At 37.1% G+C, this 16,551-nt stretch overlaps 1 long non-coding RNA gene across 1 annotated transcript in view; it reads left to right on the top strand.

Moving 5' to 3' along the window:
• Positions 1 to 6,957: 6,957 nt before the first annotated feature.
• The window catches only part of LOC108639712, a 38,662-nt gene continuing 29,068 nt past the window's right edge, over positions 6,958 to 16,551 (top strand). The window contains exon 1 of the long non-coding RNA XR_001920674.1: positions 6,958 to 6,986. This is a non-coding gene — a long non-coding RNA (uncharacterized LOC108639712). The remainder of the gene's footprint in view (positions 6,987 to 16,551) is intronic.

A 16,551-nucleotide genomic window follows, 5' to 3' on the forward strand; every position in this document is an offset into this window, starting at 1 on the left:
GGAGGTTATTTAACAACCCAGCACAGCAAATGCCTGTCTGTGACCATTCCTGACACTGGTGCTTGAGGACCTCAAAGAAAAAAATATCAAAGTATGTAAATAAATGATAGGATCCAAAGGTCTACATTAAAAAAACACTGTACACTATAACATAGCCTTTCTCTTATGAACGACAGAACCCTTTCACACTTTGTCCTCCTGAAGGCTTGGTTAAAAGAATAGCTGGGCCTCAGAAATATATTGTGCAGTTTCCTTCCCTTTCCTTGTTCTTTATTAATGAAAATATTTAGATAAAAAGGGAACCTTTTTCCTAACAGTTCATCCGCCTCTCCTGTTTTTTCTCTACCTGGTGTCACAGTCCTCCGAGTTTTGGCAGTTCAATAATTTCCATAGCAGTCCTGCTGTGGACACCCTCACGAGCAGAGGATTAGGATTTTAGATTCTTAATAAGCAGAAAACGAAAGATGAATACCTAAACAAAGACTCTGTCTTTAAGTAAATATCCTTGATAATGTGTGATAAGGAAAGAAAAATAGGGGAAATGTCTAATACCTACGCAGAACTGTTTAAGAACAGTTTAGTTTTCTCAAACTTTTCCACACACTCCCAGATGGACTTCAGAAATCCACTGCCTTATGTCTTTATCCTCTCTGGTTCTGTATCATTTTGGGCAGCAGAAAGTGCTTGGCAAAGTTTCAGGCTGAAATGAATTAGATTTTAATGACACTTTTGTAAAGCTAAGTGGCAGGATTCTACCTTAAATACAGGCCTGGATTTCCAAAATAATTAGTGTAGGGAGAATTTGTTCAGATGGGGGCATATCAAAGTGGGTATGAGATGGGCTGGGGAGAACGAGGCAATCTTCCTGCTTATTGTTCAGGGCTTGGGGCTGTGAAAAAACATCAGAGGTGATTCTGAGGAGGCCCTCAGTAGTTTTTAACCTGCATCATGGATCACACTAAAACAGATACATGGCTTGGACTAATTGGGTTGGCTGGTCAAGCGCATAAATAATTGAAGCTTTTAAATGAAAGCACTATAAAGCCTATGAAGCAACTGAAGTTTGACACCATGAATACAAAACTCAGGTGTAGCTTGCTCAAATCCAAGTTAAAATAATCACTAGGGACAAGACTGTGCCATCAGTATTCCCACCGGTTACTTGTTTATTCTCCAAGTAATCCCTTCGAAAGAGAGACTGTTTAGAGCAGCAAGATCTGTTATAAACAGGTACCAGCGACTGACCAGATAGCAAATAAGAATTATCTGAAAACTTATGTTTCCATATTTTAGTTGTCCAGCCATGTTAGACAACTAAAATAAGGCTTTATGTGATGTGTATTTTTACTGTTATCAGAGTAATATTTCTGTGATAGCTGTCCAAGTCATAACATTTCACACCACTTATTAAATACGATGGTATAACTATAGTTCTTGGGAAATCTGCATTTGTTCTGAGACAAAAACAAACTGATACAAAACATGAAGTTTTAAGACCTGCAAAACATAATGTGCTGCTTTCCATGGAACATGTTTGTCTGTAATTTTGCAGATAAAGTAGGAAGAGAATTTTTATGCTTTGGTTGAAAGACACAGCACACAATTTACAAAAAGACTGCTATTTTGCATATTATATTTGATAATGTCTTATGTTAAATTCTTCCCTTCAAAACACTGAATTTTTTAGTGATGTTCTGAGACTGATTATTTTTATATTGGAGTAAAACAAATCTACCAAGCGTCTACTCTAAGGGAAAACCAGGTCCTTGGTGTTTACTTCCTTGCTGTATGTTTGCAGTCTCTTATACAAGTTCAGTAGTCAGAGTAAGATGTAAGGTAAATACACTCTGGTCTATGACTACCCTCCATAGTTCTAGTCATTCCTGTATCAGGCAATTGGTTCTGATTTTCTGAAAATACAGCACAAAGTAAATGTAGCACAAAAATATAAGGTAGCTGTTGAGTAGACTGGATAAACAGTCTGCTACCATCTAGTTCAAGCAGGTTTTCAGGACTGCATTTGCATTTCATGTGTATGTTACATAGACAAATCAGTCATACTGTGAAGTGTTTTCTTATACATTCCTGAAGGAAATTATTGTGTAATATGTCTGATGGTGGTTTCATTTGCATATGCAATTATGACCATTATATTTGCAAATTAAGTATGTACTTATTTACACACGTGGGATAACCACTTTTTTTTTTTTTTTACTATTGGAACTATATTTATTTTTTTTAGATGGACATTTATCTTATTAATTTCTCCAACGTGCATAAGTCTTCCTTCTGAGTGGGAGCTACCATAGCATGCAAAATACTATGTTCTTACCTGCACTAGAAAATATGTTGGCTGTAATTTGTACGGCTCTATCTCTACACCAAGTTGTAGAATACTGTAATGATGAAACTCTCAGAGCTTCTCTTCATTGCATATTTATTTCCTGATGGTTGGAGTGCAAAGTCCTCCACAGCTGAGCTCTTCCCTCTAGCAGTTTACCTACGGCAGCATAGTCTCATCAACCACACATTTCCACAGCTTTTGCAGTAGTTTTCTGATTGATATTTTCATATTCTCTGCTACTGTAGGTGAATTTACAATGAGTAGCATTACTAGTTCAAAGCTAGCTCATTTTCCCCTAGTTTATGCTAATCATGATCCTGTAGATGACTGGAAAGACAGACAGGTAAGAAAAAAGAAAAAAGAGAGAGAAAATTTAATGCCACTAGGGGCATTTGGCGATTTTGGTGGTTTTATTTGGGTACAGTGTTGTCTGGGTTGTGGGGCTGGGTTTTTTCATCTTTTATGAGAAATTACGAGGAATTAATTTCTTGACGTTAAGATGCTGTGTTGAAGGCAAGGAGAGAAGGGTAAAAATGACAGGTAAGGTGAATGCCAAAGTAATTTCAAATTGTTTTCCTCTACTATTTCAGAGTGGAAGAATCTGTTACTTGTAAATCTATTGCACACTGCCAAGTGGTGGCAGGTTGTAACTGCAGGTATGTCGCCTTAAACCACGGGGTAAAATAAACACTCTACACAGGCACCTACTATTGATGAATTGTGTGCACTTGTGTTAACTAGTGCACTTTCAGGAACTGCAGGTGAATGACCACCACTCATAGTATACAACCAAAGTATGATGTGGAAGCCCTGGTATAACACTCCTTGAGTGTATTTAGTTGAGGGAAATTTGTCAAAGAACTTGAGGATTATTTTTTCACAATATCAGACAGCAGTGAATACTTCTAAGTCCCAAGCCTTTCAGGATCAGACCTGGGAAACAGGATGTGGGATTTAGCATTCTGAGTAGTGAAAAACACCGCTTTTATGTAGACACCATGAAAAAATAACAGGAAAGTAAACTTCTCATAGTGCCGAGAATTCCCTAAGGATTTGAAAGAGGGACTGTGTTTCTGCAGGTGCAGGTGGAAATGTCTTTGAGTAGGAGTCACAGAGTAGATTTTTGTTAACTATGGATGATGCAAAAATATGTGTTTCAAAAGTCCCAGGGACTCCCATATGATTTTAGGGTGTAGGTTGGATTAGATTGGATAGCCTGCTACCACCAATTCCTATTTTAGCAATATTCATTCAACTATTTGTCCCCGAAAGGCTGGATTTCAAAGCTAGTGCTGTGAGGGACTATGTGGGACACAAAATCAGTTTAACTTACCTTTGTAGATGTGTAAGGATGTAGCCTGGAGCTACACCAGGCTAGTATGAGAATCAGTGCTCCCCAGGGAGGAGGTTCACACAGTCCCACCATCTTCCTGTCTTATGTGGAAAGAGGAGGTGCCATAGAAACTACTCTGGTGTTTCTACTTCTTTCTGTTGGTTCTTTATCCAAGATTCAGAACAATATTTTTTGAAGAAAAAATTAGGGTTTAGCCTAATGTAATTCCAAAAAATTTTTGTTTGTATCACACTTCCCAAAAATTTGAATGCTGTTCAGACTAAACTTCATGGATTTCAGAGTACTCTTCTGAAGAGAGAGATTTCCTTTTGAGCCTCAACCATGATATTACCTCCTATGCATTACTGATGCTGATTCCAAAGTAACTGCATTACAATGGTCCTGGTTGCAAAATCTTGAAGCTTTTGAGCTAAAGTAGCTACACCAATTTTAAAATACATCTGTTATAAAAAATCTGGAAATTCTACAGCCTTGTAATGGTCATAGACCCTTGCTTGCAGCTTCTACTAAGGAAGTAGACTAAGAAGTGTGCAGATGGGGATTCAGAGAGCAGAAGTCTGGTTTTGGAAGGCAGAATGTAGTTGTCACACTAGTCAAGGGTGGAAGTTCTTTATTTTCTGACTGAAGAGTTAATCCTTAGGTGGCCAGAGGAGCTGGATTTAGGCTAGGCATTACAACAACAGCCTCTCTGACAGCTGGCTTTGAAATATTGTCTTTTTTTTTGTTGTTGTTGTTGTTGTTTTTTTTTAATTAAAGAGAGAAAAAACAAAGCCAGAGAAACAGAATTTGAGAACTCAGACATTAAAGGATCTGAAAGAAGAGCATTTCTCTGGTGAGGAGGTAGTGATGCTGTGGTTTCTGACACTGTTGTATATTTTTCCATCAGGCAGCTCCTTCTCTCTCATCTTCATGAAGCCACATATTGTGACCATCTTGGAAATACATCACCCTTTCTGTAACAGTTGTGCTGCTTTCATGTCTTGTCCTTTGTTCGTTACTCTTCTCTTTTGTGAATCGTTATTACCATAACTTTGTTCTAAGCATAATTGGGTTGGGGAAAAAAGCATTAATGTCTAAAAACGAGAAGACAGTGGAGCTTTATTGTGTCAGTTTTACTGTCATTTGTTTTAGCAGAAGAAACTTTATTTGAGATTAGATGAATGAGAGATAGTCATGGTTCTTACATTTTTAGAACTTGCTGAGGTCCTTTCATGGACACAAATTAATTTTCTATTAGACACAACTGCTATTTTATTTTCAAGTTGTTGTCAAGTGTATTGCAACTAATCATCCAATTTATTACCTTTACTATAGGAAATAAATGGCCCTTCACTTGCAGGTTCAAGCTTTCCCAAAAAAATATTGTTTAGATGAACCATGGGTCAGTACAGAACCACTGTAAGCTATATCTGATATTTTTTCTAAAACTATTAGGTTAAATTGTGGTCTGTTTTCTAGTAAAATTAAAGCTAAATAGAAATATGTGAGTCAAATATTTTTATGAATATATTTTCTGATATTTGCTCTAGTACAGACAATATAATTTTTCAGCATTGTGCTGAACATTAGGAAATAGAAAACATTGAAATTATCTGTTTTCATTTCTTAAGATGAATGGAAAATCAAATCACATAAATAACAAAAACATTAAACTATAGAAATAACTGTTCAATTTTTCATATATGTTTTCTTTTAAATTATTAATTGTGGAAGAGTATTCCTCTGGAGACAGTCTTCTGAACATACTTGATAAAATTAAGAGATTAAGGCATTGCTAAAACTGGTAAATCTCACTGAGTAACTTGAGAAGCTTCACTTGTGCTTTCAATTAATGCTAGTGTTTTTACTATTATTTAATTAACTAATCATAACAATTTGCCTTAAAAAGGGCTGAAAGGTATCAAAGGCAAAGAAGAAAACTTCTAGAAGAGTTTATTACTACATATGTAAACAGGAAATGTTGGCCACATAGGGGCATGTTTACCATAAAGACTTGGTGCGTATGCAGGGAAGGTCACAGATTTGCAACGTGGAGAAACCCAGTTCTGTCTGGAAGGGCCTGGAGCTTTCTAGGAGGAAGTTTTGTGTCATTGACCTTTATTTATGGTTTGTAGTCATGTATGCTGTGTGGTGAAATGTTCAACATTTCTTTTATGAAGATCTGCTTCAAATACTGTGTCTGAAAGATAACTTTACATAAACAGATAAATTGCACAAGAAGCATGGACTTTATTGAGTTTACCACTGAAGCAGATTTCAAATGTAGGTGTATGGGGGTTTTTCTGTTTGTATTAACAAAAACAAAGCGTTAGTGAAGCACCCTGTTAAATGGTAAACTGAAACATCATAATTGAATAGTAGAAGTAATTGTATATAGAAATGTAAGAGTAAAATGTCTGGTGCACTGAGGGAAGATGTACTTCTGTAGAATATACTTGAAGATATCCCATGTGACTACTCTAGTAGCCTGTGACTTCAAAAAGAAACAGTAATATAGCTTATGCTTTTTTCTTGTTATTGGGATTTTCTGGTTTTAGCTTCCCCAAGCATTTGTATTTCTGCTGTACCTGACTAAGAGCTGTGACTGTACCACATACATTAACAGTGTTGTGGATTGTCCAGTCTTGCCCTGACTGACATAAACTGTAGGCTCACACTGATTTGGCAGGTTCATAGGACACTTAAATGTAGCACCAGCTAGTTCCATTAGATTCACAGTAATCTTGTGCTCAGACATCAGCATGAGGCTGTTCTAAAGAGCTTCGGAGTCAGAACAGATTTCTTCACTTTTCTTCAGGTAATAAATAAAAAATTGTTTTAAAATAAGCAGGGAAGTAAAAAATTCAGAAATGCCAAGTGCCAACCAATAAAAGAACTCACAAAACCTGCTGTGATAGGAACCATTTTTCAAGGCGATTCAGATGTTTCAGACCAAGGCAGCAGCCAAAAAATGTGTTACTCTCATTGGTTTAGGTGTTTAAATCCTTTTAGAAATCTGTCCTTCAGTCATGTGTACTGTGCTTAGCTATCAAAACACTTGTACCCATTCTTTTCCAACTTGCATTTTCTTTCAGAAGTTCTTCAGGATATATAATTTCTGTGAATCCTATACTTACTTCATGTGCTTTCCCTCCTACTGTCTTCCTCTTTTTGTTCTATCTCTTTCCTCTAGGGAAAGGAATGACTTTCAAGAGTATGGAAAAAAGTTGAATACTGGATTTGAAGATCCTTGCATTTGTCATTGCTTAAGGAGCTAATAAATCATCAGATATTTTACCTCATTCTATGGTAAGCCCTAGAGCCTCAAACTCTGTTCCAAATTCCTCTCTGTCAGTGTCATCATAGTTGTTAGCTGTTTACAGTAGTGATAGTAATCTGTCTTCACTTACTTGGTACCAAAATATGCTGTGGTAAAAAATTCAGATAAAGGGAAATAAGAACTCTTCAAATACAGCTGGTATAAGTTCAATTTCAGAAGTTTTCCAGCAGGAACCCACACTTGTCAACATCAGTTACAACTCTTTAACCTGTTTTTTCATTTGTTTGTTTTTACTTTTCTAAGAATTTGTGTAATATAGTGACCAGAGGAAAAGGAAATTTCTCCCTTAAGCCAAGTGAAATTGAACAGACCTTTTTTTTAAAGTTTATTTTAAAGGAAAGCCTGCCAGATGGGTCTGTAGAGATCTCACACCAGTTGGGAAGAGAGACACTAGGCTTTGTTTCATTCTGCTGTCATCTACTTGAGTTTCACTGTAGCATGAGAAGATAAAGCAACTGCAACAAGCTTCAGAGCAAAATAAAAAGAAGATGCAGCAGCTGGTAGCAGATTTGGGGTCCAAGGCTATTCTGATTGCTAAAATCTCTTGGAAATATTTATCAGAGGTACCAAATGGCAATAACGTAAGGATAAATCTCACTGAAACTTCTGAGAACTGGGACTTTCTTAACTGAAACCACTAAGTTTATAATGTGTTATGAAATCAGCCAACGTCCACACAGTTCTCAGAAGCAAAATACACAAGAGCATGTTTCCCAGGAATAAACAGAACTTCTTCCTGCTTAGTTATATCACTTAGAAATAGAACCCAACAAATTTCAAAGCCAAATCAGGAAGCTGAGTCTTAACGGTAAGTTTAATCACATAATTAGCAAGATATGAATAACCTTGGGTGAGGGAGACACAGTATTAGTTAAATTGGAAGGAGTGCAGCAGTCACTCATCAGGGAAAGCACTGAAAAATAAACAGAAATACTGGAGTTCAAAACTACTTAGCAGAAATATCAGATTGTGCATTTCTCTTTGGGTGTCCTATATATTGAATTCACTGCAAAATTATTCCTAAGCAGTAAATTAGCTTGAAGTTTCTCTCCGTTTTCTCAGGTTTTTTGGTGTTGCTTTTTATTTGTCTAGAACAGGTTTCACTAACACTTCATAAATGTTTATAATGCTAAAAAAGAAGGTCTGGGCAAACTGTGGTGTGATAATTTCAGTCAAGTGGGCAAATCCCATAAGGATGTTGAGAATACAAAACTGCATGAGAAAGCACAAGATCCGTACTTTCTCTCATGTCTGTGGCTTACTAAAAAAGGAAATGGAAATACCGATAAATGTTCTACCTTTGTCATACAGCACGGTGGGAGTAATCCCTAAGGGGGGAAGATTTTTTTTTAAAGTGGAAAGGGAAATTTCAATAAATCCAGAACCACAGTGTCTAACCCCTGTACAGGATGCCAGTGAGCTGATCAGCAGCCTCACAAATGTTATGGATCAGTCAGAGCTGCAGTCTAAGCACTTTTCGCCCTTTTTCCTCAGATGACTAAATTCCACAGGATGGGCAGAGGTATGGTCCTGACCACAGTTCATCAGCAGGTCAAAGTGAAGGAAAGGGGAGGCATGTTGCTCCTTGCAAAGTTAGGTGTTTTTTGTGGGTTCAGGGAAGATTTTTGATTCTTGTTTCTACCATTTAGTGGCACAGTACAAAAATTACTACAATAGGAAATCTCATTCATTCTGTAGGGATAGCTTTTAACTTAACAAAGAGCAATCCTTTCCCACCACAGCTGCAGTCTGTGCTGTACAGGTTCCAGATGATTTAGAGAGTCTCCCACAGTCTCTACAGTCTCCTCTGCAGTCTCTCCTAGAGGCTGAAGCACAGTCTCTCCCAGCTGCCACTCAGGATTACATTTAAATGTTTTTTTTACTTCTTTAAGACCCATAACTTATTTCATTTAATGGGCCATTTAATAATAGAATGATTAAGAATGTTTGGGTAGACTTTGTACCATTTTAGGACACAGAAATTGAGTTGTATGACCAAGGACGTTAAGAGATATCGAAACATTGAATGGGGCCCATTCATGAGACAGCTTGATTTTGTCACATGCCATGAGACGACATATCCGTAAGGCCCATTGTCCCCCTTTGGACTTTGAGAGGCTGCTGATACTGTACAGCATCAAAGTGAAGGTTGGTTGAAATATGATGTAATTGATTTTCCATTAGAGAAAACTGCTGCGATAGAAATTTCTTTGTTAAACAAATCATAGCATTTTTGATCTTTTAAGAAAAAACAAGTTGGAAAATGTTTAAAAAAATCCAAAAGCCCATTTTCACATTTTAAATTTATATTAATAATTTCAAAGTAATTTTTTGCTTTTTAAACTTCTTACAGTGTTTCAAAGGAATTTGAATTCCAAATGTAATGTTTCACATTTATTATAGTAAAACACTTATGTTGATCCAATTTGACCTTTACAGACATATGAAAGTATCCATGAGCTTGAAAACTAATTTTCTGACAAGGCATAATTAAGCTTATGACAGAAAATATAAATTCATGAACTATAATAATTAGCGAGATTTGTAATCTTGCATAAAGAAGCGCATAACTTCAGTTAGTTATAGAACAAACACCCTGTAGTCATGTAAGAATTGAGTAAATCCACAATAAAGCAAATTCAAAGTAAATTTACTTTTAAAGGAAAGTAAAAGCTATTTCAGAGTCAGTTCTTCTGGATCAAAAAATTATTATTTTCAAAGCCAAAAGTTATATCCAGATACTCCTAGTAACAAAAGGCTGTAACCTGCAACTTCATTTGAGGGGTCTTGTATTGATTCCCTCCTATTGGGAGTCTTGAAAAACTGTGACCCAAACTGAGCGAAATGTACGGCACAAACAGATCTTTGCATTTCTAGGCACTCTACAAAGACAAGCAAGCATTAAGATTTTTGTTTGACAGACACAAAACTAACTCGGGGGAGGTTAGATGGGCAGTTATGAAGCAGGAAAAACAGCTCTGGTCCCACATGCCCTGAAAGCCCTGATGTTTGCCATCAGAAATTAGCCAGCTGCAGGAGACCTGAGGAACTGTTCAGGACAGACTATGTAGTTTTTGTACAGCAAGACTGTAAAAAATCCCAAAGTGCAATATTTTAAATTTTTAGAATGGATTATCACTACTTATCACCTAAGTCCTGATGAAGCAAAGAGTTTAAGCATCACTGCTAATCCCTTTGACTTGAATGAGCTTTGAGTCAGTTGCTTTTTTGTGTTCATACCCTTTATTGTGTTTTTTGATGCAAAACAGAGTCTAAGTTGGTTGTATTGCTTACTTGCATACAAATACTGTAGTTGTTGTTTCATATCGTTAGTTACCCAGTCCAGAAGTATGAAACTTGTTCAAAGAATCCAAAGCAGCATCATATCACACTACTTATTGGGTGGTATCCTGTGTACACAATATAATGTATGTGACAATATGATCCTGAGAGGAATTTGGTGCTCTTAAACATGGTTTATTCTTTGGAGCATCACTAACTCTTTGAAATCTCTTTGGAGCAATTACATGAAAGTAATATCCTACTTAAATGTAGAAATGTTCATTCTGTTTTTCCTATGATTTAGAAACCAAATATATGAGTTTGTGATAATAACTGCTTCTGCAACAGAGTCTAGCGCAATATTTGCTTCACTTAATAAAAATTCAGCAGGTTAAGCTAAAGGTTTAGCTAGCACATACAGAAAAAATACCCAAACCAAAATCACACAATAAACCCCTGCATCCTTATAGTTCCTATAGAAAATATAAATGCCAACCAACAAGGACACTTAGAAATATCTTTAAAATATATTCATAAAAACCCATAAAAGTTAAGCTAAGCACTTCTACCAGTAATTTATTGCACAGGCATAACTAGCTAAATACGTGATATAAGGTTTTGTATATTTAGGATAAACAATTGTTCTCTTAATAATTTAACTATTTTTTTTTATTTCTGTATGCCTCAGAAATGTTTAGTGTGAGATGACATCATCCCATACATACAGACATACTAATGACTAGTTTCAACATTTGAAGGAAGAAAATCTCAAATGGAAGAATTGCATGAACAGAAAAGACTTTGGCAGTAGGTCAAAACTACAGCAATGTAGCTACAAATATAGCTTTGTGGAAAAAAACACTTTTCACCAATTCTTGGCTCATAATTTGAATGTTTTGCTCATTAAATTCATTCCTACATGTTCGCAAGGGAGTGAGAGCAAGAGTGAGAACGAGGGTGTTCTATCATTAACTTTGGAAAAGTATTAGACCAGTCTTTTTACTTAAGCATAATGACAAAGCACCATTTTCCAAAGATCTAACCAAATATATGGGAAAAGTAGTTGAGACATACAAGCAAGTATATATGATGCTCTAAAACTTAAAGGCTCTTGTCTGAGTTGAAAAATTAACATCATTAATATTAAAGTCCTAAATAAATTGCCAGATAAATGTGAGAACTATGTAGAAAGTAAATTATTAAGCTTTTCCTGAGCCTTGAATAAAAAATTGTTAATTTTTAAAGAATATGTCCCTGAAAGGATGTGTTTGTACAAGGACGCAGATAACTTCACTTTACTGTGTTTTGGCTCCTCCTAAAGAAAAATATAACAAGCATGTATCAATTGTGAGAAAACAGAACAAAGGCAAGATAGGGAGGAAGAAGAAGACTAATAATTACACACTTTTTTACACACTTTGAAGTGTGTAAAAAATTATCTGTTTGTATAAAAAAGGGAGTCCAGAGGAGAACCATAAAGGTGATCAGAGGGCTGGATCAGGTCTCCTATGGAACCAGGCTGGGAGAACTCAGGTTGTTCAGCCTGAGAAGAGAAGGCTCCTGGAAGACCATAGAACCCCTTCCAGCACTTCATGGGCTTATAAAAAGGAGAGAGAGGGACTTTTGAAAAGGGCATAGAGTGACAAAACAAGGAGTAATGGCCTTAAACTGAATGAGAGTAGATTTAGATTGGATATTAGGAGGAAATTCTTCCCTGTGAGGGTCGTGAGGCCTTTGCACAGGTTGCCCAGAGAAGTCATGGGTGTCCCATTCCTCGAAGTGTCCAAGGCCAGGTTGGAGGGAGCTTTGAGCAATAAAATCTAACAGAAAGGTGCTCCTACTCATGACAGCGCAGTTGGAACTAGCAGAACCTTAAGATGAACCCAAACCTGTGTATGATCCTATGAAAATAACAGATTCATATTGGTGGATTTTTGCTCACCACTGACGGTATGAATTACTTTTTTATACATAACTTATTCATTTTTATGTATTTTTATTAAAGGAAATAGGGCCTGATCTTAGGGATTTTAAAATGGATGCAAAGTTTTTTCCATTTTTATTTTGTATTCACTGGATTCATCTAATGGACTATAGAAGAGCAAATGTGGGAGAAAAGCCTTGATTACAGGCTCTCTCCTAGACCATTTCTAACTTGTTTTAGGGGTTTGCACGCTATTCTGGAGGAAAGTGTTTGCAACAACTTTCTGTAGTGTAGTTTGCTCACTGTCATCTGTACAAAAGTACAGTTCTTATAGAACTGTTGATGGAATAATCAATGCAGTAGCTCCAACCACTTATATTTTAGCCAGTTTTATTGCTGTTTTTCTTTCAAGGCAATTATCACCTCAGGATGTTGCAGTTTTGTTTTTAAGTTGCTGAAATAACTCCAGACGCGGATAGAAACCTCAGCACGACTTTCAAAAGCTGACTTTCAAAAGCTGACATTCATCTTAAAATTAATTAGATGTGCAGGGGTTTTACAAGTTCTGTGTAGGTATGTAATCTCTAAATACCCTTAAAACCTTTAAATACCACCACCTTGATAAATATCAGTATCGGCTTTCAGGGACATCCTTCCAGGAAGTAATAAGCTCTCTGTGTAGAACAAAACTCATTTCTTTGTGACATTTATTGCACATGCTTTCAGGCTAAAACAGGTAGGTCATTTCAGGCTATAGAGTGGGAAAAACAAAGAGGTTTGTATGATTGCTGCCCGTTGCAGATTATGTAGAAAATAAAAACTCTGTGTTTCAGAGGTGATTTAACGTCTAAGTACTTAAGCACTACTATCAAATACAAATGATTGAAATGTGCATACTACCATTTCTTCAAATTAAAATGATGTGGCAATACATGGAGAATATACAGAATAATATTTAAGTTTTATTTTTTTAATTCTTGCAAGAAGAAAGGCTCAGCCTGGCATTTTTTCCCAATGTAGGATGAAATACTGCTAAGCAAACAGCTCCCATTAGTTGAGAACTTTATTTCTGCTTGTCATATTTGTGGATCTGTAGTTACAGTCTCGTAATTCTCAGAACAACTTGTCTCTCTGTAAACTTCTCCACACATGAAGTTCAATGAGTTATGGATTTTCTATATATTGTGTTTGAAAAGTGCAGGTACTATGGCACCTTGAATGAATGATCATTTCCCACTTTATCCCTAATACATGTGAGATGATTTTTACTTCAATCGGTAGTGTCACACAGTTCAGTCACATACGCAAAAATCAGTAAAGACACTTCTCTCTTGTCTACCTGTCTTGTAAGGCAATAAGTCCCTCTTCCGTCTTTTACTTCTTTGCCCAAAGCATGGGAATTTCCATGCAGCTTCCATTCTCAAGAGACCACCCACCCCCAGTTGCTGACAACACTTACTACATACTCACTGTGCATTTCCCAATAAGGAACGAAGCCACATTCTTTTGCCTTTCATTTAGCTTTCACAGTAGCTTTGTTCCACTGACAATGCGTGGTCCTACCTAGCTGGATTCTGCAAGACTGGCTGTAAAACCAGTTTTGAGGGTGAATGTTTACAAGTGGCATTGTGTACTCATTAAATTCTCAGGCAGTCAGAATCCAGGAACTGAGTATCATAGCTATGAGTTTAAAAGCAAACAGTTGGGACTATTAGCCTGGTCCCCCCAACACCATCTCCACCATTCTCTGTTTCACGAAAAGCATCGTGGTGCCACAATGTGAAGCCAGGAGCTGCCACACACTTAATTCTATATGTAGCTCTGAGTGCTTCATATTGCAAAGCAGTGGTACAAAAAAACGTTCACATAATCAAAATAAAGCGTATGATACGTGAACAAGAGTGGCATGGAAGTGGGAACATGTATGCTGGAGCTCCTCTCTTTGGAAAAGTCAGAAAAAGGGCCCAGACAGCACTCCATGAAAATCACTTGAGACAGGGAAAATGCAATGGCTTGATTGCCTTTCAAATACAAGAATTAGGAAACATTTAACAACACATCTGAACAAAACTGTGGTCTTCCAAGTTCAGCTAAAACAAAAAGGAAAGATAAAAATTGTCATGTATTCAAAAAGCAACCATAAAAATTTAATGGAAGAACAATCCAGCAAGAGTGATTAAATATAGTGGAGGAGTCCTCGGAGTGACAATTACTGGAGGCCCTGACTTTTCTGGAAAAATATTGTTACTAGGTGTCCTCTGTTCTTATTTTAGGTATCCAGTGTTGGCAGCCATTTCCTTTATTACTCCAGTTATTTGGAAGATTTTCTGCAGATTTCGAAAAGACAACACTGACGCTGCTTGTTACTGTCATTTTTTTTCTTTTTTAATTTCCACGAGAATCAGTACATCTACCACAGTGATTGTTGTGCTCTGTCACTGCAGGAATATTAAATACCACGCTCTTTCCCAAACAGGAGGGATTCCCAACAGTGCAGGTTTGATTCACTTGACTCCTTCAGCAACAACCAGCCTTATACCTCAGAATAACTGAGAAGTCCCCATTTCTCTCCTCCATTTTGCTACACCAGTGGTGTTCTATATTTGTCTGCTTTATTCTTATCTGGCAAAATCAGTGAAGCAAACCCTGCACACAGGAACTGCCAGTTATGTAGTAGCTTCCCTTCACAACAAATCCAGCTAAATTTCTTTAGCATATTTATTCTTACACGTTTTAGAGGATTATTTAAAAGACTCCATGTAAGCAGCCGTTTCCTTTTACATATTACATGGTGGGTTTTCTCCTGTTTGCAGATAGAGTGTAGCCAGAATTTACCTCCTTGCTTCTTCCTGGCAGCCTCCACTCCTCACAGTCTGGAGGGAAGCTGTTTGAGACGCTACCATGGAATTCAGTCCAATTAAACTTGGTATTTATTGTGATCCCATTAATTTACTCTACCAGGAGGGCTGAGTGAGCTGTGTGACAGAGCACCTGTCAGTAGAAGAATTCTGGCTGATGCTGATGCTCACCTCAGCTGAGCGCTTACATGGAGCCCAGGATCCCGGAAAGAGGAAGGCCCTGAGAGTTACATTAAATGGGGTGGCAAAATGAGAAAGTGAGTTGGCTTACACCATGGAGCCTTCACCACTTCCCATGCACACACCAAAACCTACTGAGTGTAAAGACAGAGAGAAGACACAGGGAAGCTTCTGAGTTTCCCTGCAACAGGCTAAGGAAAGACTTCTGAAAGTATGTCCAAAGTGACTGGAGAGGGTCTAGGTGTTTCAAGCACAACATGTGCACACCAGTATCTGTGCCAGCCTGTGGTATGTGCAGTATTGTTGCTCAACTACATATTGGCTTGAAAGTTTTCTTGCCCAACCAACAGTACCTTTTAGATCAAAAATAAACAGATCTTTTAGAAAATAAATAAATTCCACATTTAATGTTATGTAAACTTCTGTGCAACTCCTTAGTTGTTATTTTCCCATTTTTTAAATTCTTTTCATCAACTATGAACATGGCAATCAAGCTTCTCACATTGTATTTGTGCTTTTTGCATCTCCTGAGGATATGAGAAAAAATGCACTTTAAAGAGTGAGCCATTCACTTAACCTCACAGAGGCAAAGTCAGAAAAGCCTCCTCGCACTTTTTGGGGTTTGAAAGAGACTAATTATTTTATTTCCACATTCTTGTAAGTAAAGAGTTGTAGCACTCCTACATTTAATGAAAAGGACACAAAGAAATATATCCAAGAGTCAGACTGAGAACAAACTCCAGTTTTGACTTCGACTTGACAATCCTGCTCAAACTAACAGGAAACACTGAAAAACCTTCTCACAAACATATTATTCTTTTCCCTTGACAAACATGCATATACATAAATAGACTAAAACTTCACCACCATTTGTAGGTGCAGTTTTATGATTCCAAAAGGAGCTGAGCCTCTTGAGCAGGCATATACCCTACAGGACCAAAGAAAAATTTCTATGGTGTGATCACAAATTATTTTGTGCCTCAGAAAAACCTCTTTTGCTGCAGAACTCTTTGTTTCAGCTTTCAGCCTTGCTCTGTGGCTGAGACACCCAGTCATGGGAAACTGTGATTAAACCCCCCCCTTCTAACACACTGTGGGAAGAGTCCTTTCAGTTGCTACCATGGCTACGAGATATAAGCCAAGGTCATTGTTTGTTATGATTGTAGCTGTGCTAAGCCTGGTTTGTTTTATTTTTAAATTGACAGCTGTTGCATATCAGGGAAATTAAATCATGTTTGAGGCAGATATAAAGTGTAGGATTTTTCTAATGCAGGTGAGTCATGTTGATAT

Source organism: Manacus vitellinus, unplaced genomic scaffold (assembly GCF_001715985.3).
Source record: "Manacus vitellinus isolate BGI_N305 unplaced genomic scaffold, ASM171598v3 scaffold_23_pilon, whole genome shotgun sequence".
Taxonomy (NCBI): Eukaryota; Metazoa; Chordata; class Aves; order Passeriformes; family Pipridae; genus Manacus; species Manacus vitellinus.